The 15,764-nt window shown below is 37.0% G+C and overlaps 1 pseudogene; it reads left to right on the top strand.

Annotated features, from left to right (window-relative positions):
* The first annotated feature begins 12,617 nt into the window (after window positions 1-12,617).
* Window positions 12,618-15,383, top strand: LOC110740408 (annotated as a pseudogene).
* The last annotated feature ends 381 nt before the right edge of the window (window positions 15,384-15,764 follow it).

Here is a 15,764-nt window from a genome sequence, read left to right as displayed (position 1 = left end):
CATGAGCCTCTTCTTTCTCCAGACTGCCTTCATTTTCTTTGGGCATTTTCTCTCTTACTCTCAACTCCTAAAGTTATTATGACTCTGCTTTAAAAATGAACTTTTTATGTTCCCAACGTCAGATGTTCCCAGTTCCTGAGAAAATCAACAAAAATAGGCAAGCATTTTCCAATGATACCGATAAAGAGGCCAACAACCTGCTTACTTCAGAGAAAAAAATTTCCCTTCCATCACTGCGAATGCCACAATGATTTCTTTGCCAGATGTTTCCCACGTTTCCAAGCTGTTTTTATTTTTAAGACTTAGTTTTAAAGTCTGATTAATATGCACACGTGTGAGAAGTAAAAACTTGTCAACAAGGATGAATCAGTATTTGTAGACCTTCAAGCAGTAGTAGCCAATTAAGAATCCATTCATTCAGTCAACAAATATTTAATGAATGCCAACTGCGTTTCAAATCATTTCAGAATTCGGAGGCAAACAAGCAGATGAGGCACCTGTCTGCCCTCATAGAGCTTTCATGGCAGAAAGGGGGACCAATTAAATAAGCAACTGAAAAAATATCAAGGACAAATGCTGCAATGAAAATAAAACAGGTTGATGTGATGGAAGCTGGTGAATGACTACTTCAGATGAGATGGTTAAAAGAGGCCCCTCCAAGGAGGTGCTCCTTGAGACGTGCATGGCAAGCAGCCAGCCATGAAAAGATCAGAGGCCCATTGCAATTGGATGAAAGAAAGCCAGACCGAAATCTGTCTGCAAAGGTGCCTTTGCTTCCCATGAACAGGTGGACAACAAAATGAATGTTGGAAGTGTGGGAAAAAGCAATTGATTTGATAGAGGGGAAAAGAGGCCACACATTTAGAAACTTCTGAGTTTGCCTTTAAATTTAAAACTGAAACTCAGAGCAGAAGCCACTGGGTCCTGAGGATCCAGCTTTGTATTTGACACAGGTGTGTAGGGTGCATGCCTGCCTGCATGGGTGGGTGGGTGGGTGGATGGATGGATGGATGGATGGATGGACGGAAGGAATATAGAAACAATAAGAAAATGCTCTTGGCCCTGGAAAGAACATTTTTCCTGGGGAAACAAACAACCCCCGTATCATTCTAAAGTCTGTTCTTTCTGATTTAAGTTAGAGTCTTCCTTTTTGATCTCTCAACATGTGGAGCCATTATTTAAAATTCTTACAATTTTCTAGTTTTTATGCCTAGCAATAAGATATTCTGCCTAATATTTGTTTGTGGCAACTGCTATCTGTAAGTATTCATAAGCTTTGATGCTTGAATGAATTAGTCAATAAATGTTAAGTTAAACAGTGCCAAGGTAATCTCTTTGGCAACACCAAGTATGGGGAAAACATTCATGGGAAAAGTAATATTCAAAGGTTTTCTACCCAATTCAAATTCTGTGAGCTAAAGCCAAATTAGTAAACACTTGTAGTGTCAGTTGAAGTGTTAACCTTTCATGTAAAAGGAAAAAAACAAAAATTGAGACAGAATTTATTTTGCTGTTGTTACAGTTAGTTGAGCTGTTTGTGCCTTTTCTCATAACACTGTTTTTCATTCACAGGTAACAACCTTCACACTGAAAAAATTACTACAGTAAACTTTTATTCTGACATCAATTTATCATGTGGGAAGATAAGACATGTTTTTCTCTGGGTTTTTTTTGGGTTTTTTTTTTTTTTGAAGTATAGTGAGTACCGGACTAACAAGCCCAGGCATTTATTGAGTACCCAGAAGGAATAAGGTGGTGTACAAATGTTAGAAGATTCTGAAAGAGCTTATGACATGATGAAGTGGAATCATTAGATCAGAAGTCTCAAAGCCTGGATTTTTATTTCGGCCACTTCCCTAACTGAAGTTGCATGATTTCAGAGAGGTCATTAAATCTCTCTCTGCCTCAGTTTTTTCATCAATAAGCTGGTATACAATTACACCTCAATCTCTAACTTCCTGCATTCTGTAGTTACCTATGCAGTTTTATCACTTTACATTAAAAACATGGTGAAACCAATTTTTTAAAAAGACCAAATATGATTAAATAATGTATTTTTGAATCAAGTATGGAAGTATTGAGTAGATCTGGAGTCATGAAGAAAGCTGAGTGAACAAAGAAACGATAGTTTTTAAAGTTAAAAAAATTGTTGGGTGAATGCAGGACTGATAGTTCTTACAGAGTTGGAAGTTGCTATGCAATTATAGGTTATGTAAGTTTATATAGTATGTTTATGCCATTGAAATAAAAAAACATTCATTCATTCTGAGAAATGAGGATGAAGGTGAGTTATGTGTCTCTGTGGGCAGAGGAAGAGATGTTACTGAGAGAGGACCTTTGCCTCATTATACATCTGCACTGTTTGATTAATAGTTTGATTTTGCAAAAATTGATACTTTACATATATACATGTGGGATATATATATTATGTGTATATATATTATACATATAATATATGTAACACAGTGTTTTGAAAAGCTGATAGAAGAAATGGAGTAAAGAAAAAGAGTTGTCCTCTAGAACAGTGGTCCCCAAATTTTTTGGCACCAGGGACTGGTTTCGTGGAAGACAATTTTTCCACAGACCTGTGGGGTGGGATGGATGGTTTGGAGATTATTTCAGTACATTAAATTTATTGTGCACTTTATTTCTATTACAATTACGTTGTAATATATACTGAAATAATTATACAACTCACCATAATGTAGACTTGATTGGATCCCTGAGCTTGTTTTCCTGCAACTAGGTGGTACCATCTCGTGGTGATGGGAGACAGTGACAGATCATCAGGCATTAGATTCTTGTAAGGGGCACACAACCTAGATTCTCACGTGCATGGTTCACAATAGGGTTCATGCTCCTAGGAGAATCTAATACCTCCACTGATCTCACAGGAGGCAAAGCTCAGGCGGTAATGCAAGTGATGGGAAAAAGCTGTAAATACCAAATACAGGTGAAGCTTTGCTGGCCTGCCCACTGCTCACCTCCTGCTGTGTGGCCCAGATCCTAATAGGCCACAGATGGATAGCAGTCCATAGCCCGGGGGTTGGGGACCGCTGTTCTAGGAAGTCTCAGGCAAGGAACCTAAAGGGAAAGGAAAATAAATGGCCACCAGGAGCAAAAGGTTGAGAAAACATTAAATGCTTAATGACTCAAGAAGCTCAAAAGTTACACAAACCTGCAGTTTGTGAGTTGCTGTTGCTGATGGAAAACCACTAACATAGGAGTCTCTCTGGGAAATGTACTTCTGGTTGGCCAGAAGTACAGATAAAAGTTTAGTCACGATTTCATCTGGATATTTTAAAGCATGGAAACCCTGAGCCCTGATTCCTATCACGTGTAGAACTGACCAGGTGAAAACAGAAACACCTCAGAAGCTTCAGAGGGGCTGCTGATTCTCTATGAATGAAAGTGCTCTGCAAACTCCAGTTTGAGTAAAATCTGAGCAGGTGCTGCTATATCTTTGAACCTCAATTTCTTAATGTTTAAAATAAAGAGGTTATAGTAATTTACATTTGGTATCTCTCTTGCAGCTAAAATGTTATGTTATTAATCATCAGAAACCAATAGAAGAATCTATGAATTGCTAATTTCATTTTTGCTCTAATTTGAGCTTGACATAGATGTTGTCCAAAATTCTGACATTGTCATATGCTTATTTTGTAAGCACTTGTGATTAATATGGTTTCACTTAGAGAACAATTGTGTAATATGTTTGTCAGCGCGATTGAAAAATAAGAACTGGGTAACAAAGGAATGATTCATAAATAGTTAGAAGACCGTTGAAAAGATTGTTGATTTATAGATCAATGTCACCCAAGTTAAATAAATGAAGACATATCAAGAATGGACTGAGCTGCTTTTGGGTTTTTGTTTTATTTTGTTTTTGCCTTGTTTTGTTTTGGTTTTTTTTTTCACTGGACATGTTCAAATACAACCTGGACCTCAATTTTCCACATATACTACAAAGGAAATTAATATATTTATGGAAAATTAAATGAACACTAAGGTCCTTTAAGAAAAAGTCTAAAATTCAAAAACTAATCATCGTCTCCATGGATCCAAAAAGTTGATAATATTTAATATCTATTCTTCATTTTGTAAAAGAAAATAAGAAAAAGCTTAGTAAACTAAGAGTAACAGACAAATTTTTAACATGGTGAAGAAAACTATTTTAGATAAAAACAACATGGAGAAACACCAGAAATGTTTCCATTAATGTAAGAAATCAAAGATGTTTGTCATTATCATTACTATTTTACATAGCTGAGAACTTCAACAATAAGTAAAATAAAACGTGATAAAAAATGAGAAGAAAAAGTTTGAAATGAGAACATAAATCTATCACTTTACAGGTTATCTAATAGTCTACTATAAAAAATTCAAGATTTTTAACGAAAAATAGTTAGATTCAGAAGTAAGAAATGTGTTTGGTACAGTACCAGATAATAAAAGTAAATATTAAAAATTCAGCAGTTTTCCCTTATATTAGCAATAGCTAGCCAAAATATAATAAAAGCCATAAAATATAAAGTAGAAATATATTTAACAGAGAATTGTAAAACCTATGAAAAGAAAATTCTAAATCTTCACTAAGACCTAATGGAAAAATAATCAAAGATCTGTATCAAATTATATAATACATTTTATTGATAGTTTCATTATGCTTGTATTAAATTTATACATTTAGTTAGAATGTAGTAGTTTCAATACTTATGTCTTCCTGTCTAAGGACAGGTTTTTCTCTACTATTTATTTTTTCACATTTCTAAAAATAAATATCTAAAAGAAAAATCCAAAAAAGAAAATAAATGAAAGAAACTTGGGTCTAAAAAATATCAAACGATTTAATAAAAACACAATAAATAATATAAATTGGTACTCATAAACTAGAAATATATAAAGAATGTAATAGAATATAGGATACAAAATATTTTGTGGTATGATAAAGAGCACATCTTAAGTCAATGGGAGATGTGAAGGCACGTGGAATAAATCAAACTCGATAAGAGATTTCTATCTCGTACTTTTGTCAAAAATGGCATGCATTAATAAGTCAAATGTAATTCAAGAAGTTGTAAAACCTACTAAAGAAAGATACAGGTGAGCCTTTTAAAGCATATAATCAACACATTTAAGAAGATTAAAATCATATCATGCATCTTTTTTGGCCACAATTGCATGAAACTAGAAATAAATAACAGGAAGAAGACTGGAAAAGTCACAAGTATTTGGAAATTAAAAAACATGCTTCTGAACAACCAATGGATCCCAGAAGAAATCAAAGGGAAAATATTGAGACAATGATATATAAACACAACTTACTCAATTATGGGAAGCAGCAAAGGCAATTCTAAGAGAAAAATTTGTAGCAATAAACACCTACATTTAAAAAGAAGAAAAACCTCAAAGAAACAACCTAACATCATTTCTCAAAAAAAACTAGGAAAAAAGAGAACAATCTAAGTCCAGAACTAGTAGAAGGAAGGAAATAACAAAGATCAGAGAAGAAATAAATAAAACAGAGACTCAGAAAGCAATATAAAAGAGCAACAAAATTAAGAGTGGGTCTTTTGAAAAGATAAAATTGATAAACCTTTTTCTAGGCTAATAAAAAAATGAAAGAAGACTCTAAAATCAGAAATGAAAAGGGAAACATTACAACTTATGCAGAAATACGAAGAATCTTAAGAGACAAAATCTTAAAAGACAAATAACTATACGCCGACAAATTGGATAGTTTAGAAGAAATAAATTCCTAGAAACTTACAATCAACCAAGACTAAACTATGAGGAGATAAAGTATCTGAACAAACTAATCACAAGTAGGAAGATTGAATCAGTAACCAAAATCTTTTTCAAAGAAAGGCCCAGGACCTGATGTCTTCACTGGTGAATTCTACCAAATGTTTAAAGAACAATTAGTACCAACCCTTCTCAAATTACTTCAAAAAACTGAAGCAGGGGAAATACTTCTAAGCTCATTTTATGAGGCCAACATTACCCTGGTTCCAAAGACAGACAAAGGCATTACAATAAAAGAAAATTATAATATCCTCAATGAACATTGATGCAAAAATCCTCAATAACATGCTAGCAAACTGAATTCAACAATACATTAAAAGGATGATATACCATGATCAAGTGGCATTTTTCCCTGGAACGTAGGATGGGTCAACATGTACAAATCCATAAATGTCATACACCACATTAACAGAATAAAGAACAAAAACCATATGACCATCTCAATAGTTAAAGAAAAGGCAGTTTAACAAATCTCAAAAAAGTTAAATCTTATAAAAGTTAAATTGTCCCTGTTTGTAGATGACATAATCTTATAGTTAGAAAATATTAGTGACTCCACCAAAAAAAACCTGTTAGACCTAATAAACAATACAGTAAAGTTGCAGGGTACAAAATCAATATACAATAGTCAATTGCATTTATTTTTTTTAAAAAAAGCTATCCAAAAATGAAATCAAGGAAACAATCTCATTTACAATTGTTAAAAAATATATACTTAGGAATAAATTTAACCAAGAAGGCAAAAGACTTTGACACTGAAAACTATGAAACACTGAAGAATGGAAGTAAAGACATGGATAAATAGAAAGATACTTTATGTTCATGGATTAGAAGAATTAATATTGTTAAAATGTTTACACTACCCAAAGTTATCTACAGATTCTCTCCATCAAAATTCCAGTGACATTTTCCCAGAAAGAAAAAGAATTCTAAAACTTTCATGGAACCACAAAAAAACCTGTGATGGTTAACTTTGGACTTGACTTGATTAAGGTATACTCAGATAGCAGGTAAGGCATTATTCTTAATGCTTCAGGGGGAACTGATCCCTCTTTTGCTAAAAGGGAAGCCCAGGTAATTATGGTTTTGATTAGATGATCAGGCTATCCCAGGTGTGTCTGTGTGGATGTTTCCAGAGGAGATTAGCATGTGAGTTGGTGGTCTGAGTGGGGAAGATCCACCCTCAATGCGAGTGGGCATCATCCAATCAGTTTTGGGCCTCATGGAGCAAAGGCAGAGGAAGGTAGAATTCTCAGTTTTTCTCCCTGAGACAGGACACCTTTCTTCTACTGCCCTTGGACATCAGAACTCCAGGTTGTCTGGCCTTTGAACTCCAGGACTCATACATGTAGCCCTCACGCTCACCAGCATTCAGGATTGAAAAGTACACCACAGCTTTGTTGGTTCTGCAGTTTGGACTTGGACTCAGACACATTACTGTCTTTCCTGGTTCTCCCACTTAAAGATGGTCTGCAAGATTTCTCAACCTGTGAAATCAAGTGAGCCAATTCTAATAAATCCTTTTTCATATATCTCTCTACATAGTCTATCGGCTGTGTCTCTTTGGAGAACCCTGACTAAAACAACCCCAAATAGTCAAAGCAATCCTGAGGAAAAAGAACAAAACTGGAGGCATCAGTTTTGTTCTCAAAATCTGCTCTAAAACTGATCTCAAAATCTGCTCTAAAACTATAGTAATCAACACAGCATGGTACTGACATAAAAACAGACACCCCGACCAATGGAACAGAATAGAGAGCCCAGAAATAATAATAATAATTTTTCTGTGCTGTTATTATTTTCTTTCCTGTGCTGTTCTCATGATAGTGAATAAGTCTCACAAGATCTGATGGTTTTGTAAAGGGGGAGTTCCGCTGCACATAATAATTATTATATATATAATATAAAAATATGAGTAATCTGTGAAGAATACATAAATATATGTATACAACAATATGTATAAATACATAAAATTTATATCCATGAATGCATGGTTAGTGAATGAAAAGTTTTTTCTTTTTCTGCCATTCATTCATTATCCATGGATTCATGGACAGATCTTTGATTGAAGTGGTTATTATCCATTATCATCATAATTTATTTTGCTGTTCAAATGGTTCTAGATTTGGCACTTTTGATCAGCCTCTGAAAATCCCTCCATATCAGTTTATAGAGATCCTCTTCAATCTTTTTAAATTGATGCATTGTTGTATAAATCCATTGTGTAAATCAAGGATTTACAAATTAAGGCCCACAGGTAAAATCTGACCCAGCATTTGTTTTTGTAAGTGATCTTTCATTGATGTGCCATGCACATTGGTTTATATGTTTTTCTTTTTTTTTTTTATGGTGGCTTTTGGATTACTACCACAGAATTAAGTAATTGAAATGAGAGACTGTGGGCCAAAAATTCCTCCCTGGTTTTTAAGAAAATTTTGCTGTCCCTTAGTGAAAATTAATCAAAATTTGTTCAAACAATATCCAATGCATGGATATTGAAACTGTACCCAATATTTTTAACTATTAATCATGTAATAATGAATAGTCTTGTGCATGTGTGTTGTCATATTATTGGAGGTTGATATGGTTTTGCTGTCTCCCCACCCAAATCTTATCTTGAATTGTAGCTGCCATAATTCCCACGTCATGGGAGGGACCAGGTTGGAGGTAACTGTATCATGGGGGAGGGTCTTTCCTGTGCTGTTCTCATGATAGTAAATAGGTCTCACAAGACCTGATGGTTTTATAAAGGGGGAGTTCTCCTGCGCATGCTCGCTCTTGGCTGCCTCAATGCAAGATGTGGCTTTGCTCCTCTTTTGCCTTCTCCTATGATTGTGATTCCCAGACATGTGGAACTGTGAATGCATTAAACTTCTTTTCTTCATAAATTACCCAGTATGTCTTTGTTAGCAGTGGAGAACAGACTAATACAGAGGTAAATCTCTAGGATGAATTCCTAGAAGTGGAATTGATGGATCAAAAGCAAGCAAGAGTTACCCGAATCTGAAAACCTGTGCCTAACTAAATTTGGATAAAATTTGGGTGATTATATGTTCAAATATCTTTTTCTGGCCCATTCTCTTGTCTCTTTCTCAGACTCCAAATAAATACATGTATGTTATTTGTTTACTTTATTTCGATCTTATTTTTCTGGTTCTTCTTCGTATTATACATATATTTTTAAATTATACTTTAAGTTCTAGGGTACATGTGCACAGCGTGCAGGTTTGTTACATATGTATACATGTGCCATATTGGTTTGCTGCACCCATTAACTCATCATTTACATTAGGTATATCTCCTAATGATATCCCTTCCCCCTCCCCCAACTCCACAACAGGCCCCCATATGTGATGTTCCCCTTCCTGTGTCCAGGTGCTCTCATTGTTCGATTCGCACCTATGAGTGAGAACAAGCGGTGTTTGGGTTTTTGCCTTTGTGATAGTTTGCTAAGAATGATGGTTTCCAGCTGCATCCATGTCCCTACAAAGGACACGAACACATCATTTTTTATGGCTGCAGAGTATTCCATGGTGTATATGTGCCACATTTTCTTAATCCAGTCTATCATTGATGGACATTTGGGTTGGTTCCAAGTCTTTGCTATTGTGAATAGTGCTGCAATAAATATACATGTGCATGCGCCTTTATACTAACATGATTTATAATCCTTTGGGTATATACCCAGTAATGGGATTGCTGGGTCAAATGGTATTTCTAGTTCTAGATCCTTGAGGAATCGCCACACTGTCTTCCACAATGGTTGAACTAGTTTACAGTCCCACCAACAGTGTAAAAATGTTCCTATTTCTCCACATCCTCTCCAGCACCTGTTGTTTCCTGACTTTTTAATGATCGCCATTCTAACTGGTATGAGATGGTATCTCATTGTGGTTTTGATTTGCATTTCTCTGATGGCCAGTGATGATGAGCGTTTTTTTCTTGTATCTGTTGGCTGCATAAATGTCTTCTTTTGAAAAGTGTCTGTTCATATCCTTTGCCCCCTTTTTGATGGTTTTTTTTTTTCTTGTACATTTGTTTGAGTTCTTTGTAGATTCTGGATATTAGCCCTTTGTCAGATGAGTAGATTGCAAAAATTTTCTCCCATTCTGTAGGTTGCCTGTTCATTCTGATAGTAGTTTCTTTTGCTGTGCAGAAGCTCTTTAGTTTAATTAGATCCCATTTCTCAATTTTGACTTTTATTGCTGTTGCTTTTGGTGTTTTAGACATGAAGTCCTTGCCCATGCCTATGTCCTGAATGGTACTGCCTAGGTTTTCTTCTAGGGTTTTTATGGTTTTAGGTCTAATGTTTAAGTCTTTAATCCATCTTGAATTAATTTTTGTATAAGGTGTAAGGAAGGGATCCAGTTTCAGCTTCCTACCTATGGTTAGCTAGTTTTCCCAGCAACATTTATTAAATAGGGAATCCTTTCCCCATTGCTTGTTTTTGTCAGGTTTGCCAAAGATCAGATGGTTGTAGATGTGTGGTATTATTTCTGAGGGCTCTATACTATTCCATTGGTCTGTATCTCTGTTTTGGTACCAGCACCATGCTGTTTTGGTTACTGTAGCCTTCTAGTATAGTTTGAAGTCAGGTAGTGTGATGCCTCCAGGTTTGTTCATTTTGCTTAGGATGGTCTCAGCAATGCAGGCTCTTTTTTGGTTCCATATGAACTTTAAAGTAGTTTTTTCCAATTCTGTGAAGAAAGTCATTGGTAGCTTGATGGGGATAGCATTGAATCTATAAATTATCTTGGGCAGTATGGCCATTTTCATGATATTGAGTCTTCCTATCCATGAGCATGGAATGTTCTTCTATTTGTTTGTGTCCTCTTTTATTTCATTGAGCAGTGGTTTGTAGTTCTCCTTGAAGAGGTCCTTCACATCCCTTGTAAGTTGTGTTCCTAGGTATTTTATTCTCTTTGAAGCAATTGTGAATGGGAGTTCACTCATGATTTGGATCTTTGTTTGTCTGTTATTGGTGTATAAGGATGCTTGTGATTTTTGCAGATGGATTTTGTATTCTGAGACTCTGCTGAAGTTGCTTATCAGCTTAAGGAGATTTTGGGCTGAGACAATGGGGTTTTCTAAATATACAATCATGTCATCTGCAAACAAGGACAATTTGACTTCCTCTTTTCTTAATTGCATACCCTTTATTTCTTTCTCCTGCCTGATTGCCCTGGCCAGAACTCCCAACACTCTGTTGAATAGGAGTGGTGAGAGAGGGTATCCCTGTCTTGTGCCAGTTTTCAAAGGGAAGGCTTCTAGTTTTTGCCCGTTCAGTATGATACTGGCTGTGAGTTTGTCATAAATAGCTCTTATTATTTTGAGATATGTCCCATCAATACCTAATTTGTTGAGGGTTTTTAGCATGAAGGGCTGTTGAATTTTATCAAAGGCCTTTTCTGCATCTATTCAGATAATCATGAGGGTTTTGTCTTTGGTTCTGTTTATATGCTGGATTATGTTTATTGACTTGTGCATGTTGAACCAGCCTTGCATCCCAGGGATGAAACCCACTTGATCATGGTGGATAAGATTTTTGATGTGCTGCTGGATTTGGTTTGCCAGTATTTTATTGAAGATTTTTACATCGATGTTCATCAGGGATATTGGTCTAAAATTCTCTTTTTTGTAGTTGTGTCTCTGCCAGGCTTTGGTATCAGGATGATGCTGGCCTCATAAAATGAGTTAGGGAGGATTCCCTGTTTTTCTATTGATTGGAATAGCTTCAGAAGGAATGGTACCAGCTCTTTCTTGTACCTCTGGTAGAATTCGGCTGAGAATCCATCTGGTCCTTGACTTTTTTTGTTTGGTAGGCTATTAATTATTGCCTCAATTTCAGAGCCTGTTATTGGCCTATTCAGGGATTTAACTTCTTCCTGGTTTAGTCTTGGGAGGGTGTGTGTGTCCAGGAATTTATCCATTTCTTCTAGATTTACAACCTGCTCCTGAATGACTACTGGGTACATAATGAAATGAAGGCAGATATAAAGATGTTCTTTGAAACCAATAAGAACAAAGACACAGCATACCAGAATCTCTGGGATACATTTAAAGCAGTGTGTAGAGGGAAATTTATAGCACTAAATGCCCACAAGAGAAAGCAGGAAAGATTTAAAATTGACACCCTAACATCACAATTAAAAGAACTAGAGAAGCGAGAGCAAACACATTCGAAAGCTAGCAGAAGGCAAGAAATAACAGATCAGACAGAACTGAAGGAGATAGAGACACACACAAAAAAAAACCTTCAAAAAATCAGTGAATCCAGAAGCTGGTTTTTTGAAAAGATCAACAAATTAATAGACCGCTAGCAAGACTAATCAAGAAGAAAACAGAGAAGAATCAAATAGACACAATAAAAAATGGTAAAGTGGATATCACCACCAATCCTATAGAAATACACACTACCATCAGAGAATACTACAAACACCTCTATGTATTAGATATTTTCTATTGGTCATCTTTAAATTCTCTGTTCTTTTCCTCTTCCATCTTGATTCTGCTAATATGATGAAATAAATTTTTAAATTTGATATTACTTCCAAAATTTTGGATACTTTTTTATACATAAAGGATAAGATATGAAGAATAAAGATAGAAGCATGTCTATTCTTTATTTCTATATATATGCAAGCTATATCTTCCTTTACTTTAGACATTTTCTATTAATATTTTATTTTACTTCATTGCACATAGTTATAACAACTCCTTTAAAGCCCTTATCTTCTACTTCCAACAACTGCATCATCTTTGTTCATTATCTTTTCCTTTAACAATAGGTTGCATTGGGGCAGTGTTGTCTGCTGGGAACCGGAGACCTTCTGTGTCATTGCTGCTCTCACCATGGCTTGGGTCCAGACTGCGCCACATCCTCTCAGGAGACGTGGGCCCTCGGAACCTCTTTAGTGCCAAATTCCAGGCTGCAGGCAGCCCCGTGGCAGCAGGATAACAGAACCTCTGGATGGATACTTCCTGGGAAGTTTTGCTAATTTGCAGCAGCTGGATTGTGTTTCTCCTTAACATCTGTCAGCTTAGTCATCACATCATTTCACTGTGGTGGTAGCTCAGAATTCTAGATAGAAAAAGCACCTGGATCCCAGTTTTTCAATGGCTTCAAGACAACCAGGAGTGCCTGCTCTTGAGGCTAGTGGGTCTCTAGGCAAGACGTTCCTGCCCATCAGGATACACCATTGGGCATCCAGCTATCATGATGCCCTCAAGGACCCTGTGCCCATGACTCTTCCTCCATCAGACATGGGCACTGTCCCCTGGAAGCCAGTTATTCCAGAGCACAATATCGGTGCCTCACCAAGGTGGAGCAAGATGAGGCCAGCCTACCCTCCCCAGCCATGACCCTGGCCATCGACAGTGTGGACAAAGTCCCAGTGGTGAAGGCTAAGCTACCCATGTCATCATGAATTATCTGATAACAAAACAGATCCAGGAAAGCATTCAGCATTTTGGGTGACAGGCAGGGCTGAAAGATGCTGGCTACACACCCCACAGGGGCCTCACCACCAAGGAGACCAACTACCTTCCAGTGGCAGAAACACTCCACAAACTAAAGCTACAGAGTGGACAGATAACAAAAGAAGAGAGGCAGCCTGTATCAGCCCAGTCACCCCAAGCACCACTCCTCATTCCTCCCCTAGGCAGAAGCCCAGAGGCTGGTTCACTTCTGGTTCTTCCACAGCCTTACCTGGCCCAAATCCTAGCACCATGGATTCTGGAAGTGGGGATAAGGACAGAAACTTGTCAGATAAGTGGAGTCTCTTTGGACCAAGATGCCTTCAGAAGTATGATTCTGGAAGTTTTGCCACCCAGGCCTACCAAGAGCCCAGAAGCCTTCTCCAATGGAATTGATCCATGCCCAGGCCAACAGAATGGCTGAAGATGCAGTAACCTTGAAGCTGCCCAAGACGAACATCCTAGTGATGGAAGGGAAGAAACAGCCACCACGGACCCATAAGCTCAAATCGCCTCACTTGAATGTGCTCACACCCACTGGCTTCTAGAGCCCTTTCTATTCTAGGGACTCTACCTTGGCTGTGACATGGGAAAGGTACATTTTTAAAAACCTGTTAAATTGAGGCTAGCGCTGGAGACATAATTGGTGTTTGAGAAACATTAGTACAAAACTTGCCCTTGTTGTGTGCAAGAAGCCATTTTGTACTGCTTCAAAGTTGGACTAAATAATCTCAGCAGTGATGTATGGGGGATCTCATTACCTATTTTTTCATCATTTACCCTAGATAAGAACTTCGATCACTGCTTACTAGGAAAAGAATGTTTGTGCTGTTCTGAAACCCAGGCTTCCTGATTCCTTTACCACTACCCATATGAGCTTTGACAAATCATGGCATAGAGGTATTCACTGACTCATTGAGAGGACTGTGACCCTCTTGACTACATGTGCCGTGCCCCCGCCTTGTCAGTTAGAGGACCCAAGATCTGTTTAGAACCTGGGTACAGGTAAAAGCCACACTTGGCATGGACCCCTCTTTCTAGGCTGAACCTTGACTCCCCCTGCTTTTTGATAGACCTAATGGATCACTGTCCTGCAGCCAGTTCTTCCTGTGGGGCCTCTTAGGCCAGTGCTGGGGGAGGCATGCTTCTCTTTCTATGCCACAGAACAAACACTAGTCTGTCAAAAGCTTTCTTGCACTTTAAAGGGAGATTAATTTAATTCCAATTTGGTTGAAGACTTCCTAAGAGAGAAAATACAGTCCACTGAATTGGCATTGGTAAATGGACGTTAAACTTTTTTAAAGTAACGTAAAGTAAGATGGTAGGTACAGTTAGATTACACTCTTGAGGCTCATGTGAAACCAGTGTTACCTTATTTTGATATCCTTGTTCAAGTCAGGGCCTGAAACGTCTGCACCGGGAGGTGAAAGAATTCAAAAGTTTTTGTACAAAAGCATTTTTCACCAAAATGAGCCTCATTCCTTTACGCAACACATAACTTTACTGAGGAAAAGAAATAGGAAAACTGCCTTTTTATTTCTCCTCACTGTGTACAAGTTCAGTCATTGTCTTGAACACTGTCTCAAACACCCACTTTTGTTTTGGATAGTATCTCATCTGCATAAGAAATTGACCTTTCCATAGAGAGGCCTGGGATCTAGAATTATCAGATCAATTTATTTGCATCTTCTATTATAATCTCTTGTCTAACAATACAAATTCTTACTACTTTCTCAAAAAAATAAAAAGGTCACATTTCCCTATTTTATTTTTATTTTTATTTTTTTCTGAGATGGAGTTTTGCTCTTGTTGCACAGGCTGGAGTACAATGGCACCATCTCGGCTCACTGCAACCTCCGCCTCCCCAGTTCAAGCAATTCTCCTGCCTCAGCCTCCCTAGTAGCTGGGATTACAGGCGTGTGCCACCATGCCCGGCTAATTTTGTATTTTTAGTAGAGATGGTGTTTCCCCACCTAGTTCTTTATTTGTCATTTAATAAGAATGAGACCCTATCATCTGCAGCAACATAAAACTGGAGGTCATTGTGTTAAGAGAAATAAGCCAGGCACAGAAAGACAAACTTCCCATGTTCTCACTCATTTGTGGAAGCCAAAACTTAAAACAATTGAATTCATGGAGCTAGAGAGTAGAATAGTGGTTCTAGAGGCTGGGAAGGGTAGTGGGCATGGAGGAGGGATTGTTAATGGGTACAAAAATAGATAGAATGAATAAGATCTAGTATTTGATAGCACAACAGGGTGACTACAGTCAACAATAAATAAAATGTAATTTATTATACATTTTAAAATAAGTAAAAGAGTATAAGTGGATTGTTTGTAACACAAAGAAAAGGTAAATGCTTGAGATGATGGTTATTCCATTTACCCTAATGTGATTACTGTGCATTGTATGTCTGAATAAAAATATTTAATGTATACCATAAATATATACACCTACTATGTACCCACAAAAATTTAAAAATA

Source organism: Papio anubis, chromosome 12, assembly GCF_008728515.1.
Source record: "Papio anubis isolate 15944 chromosome 12, Panubis1.0, whole genome shotgun sequence".
Lineage (NCBI taxonomy): Eukaryota > Metazoa > Chordata > Mammalia > Primates > Cercopithecidae > Papio > Papio anubis.
The sequence above is the reverse complement of the archived record's forward strand: the minus strand, read 5'-3'. Positions and strand labels throughout refer to the sequence as shown.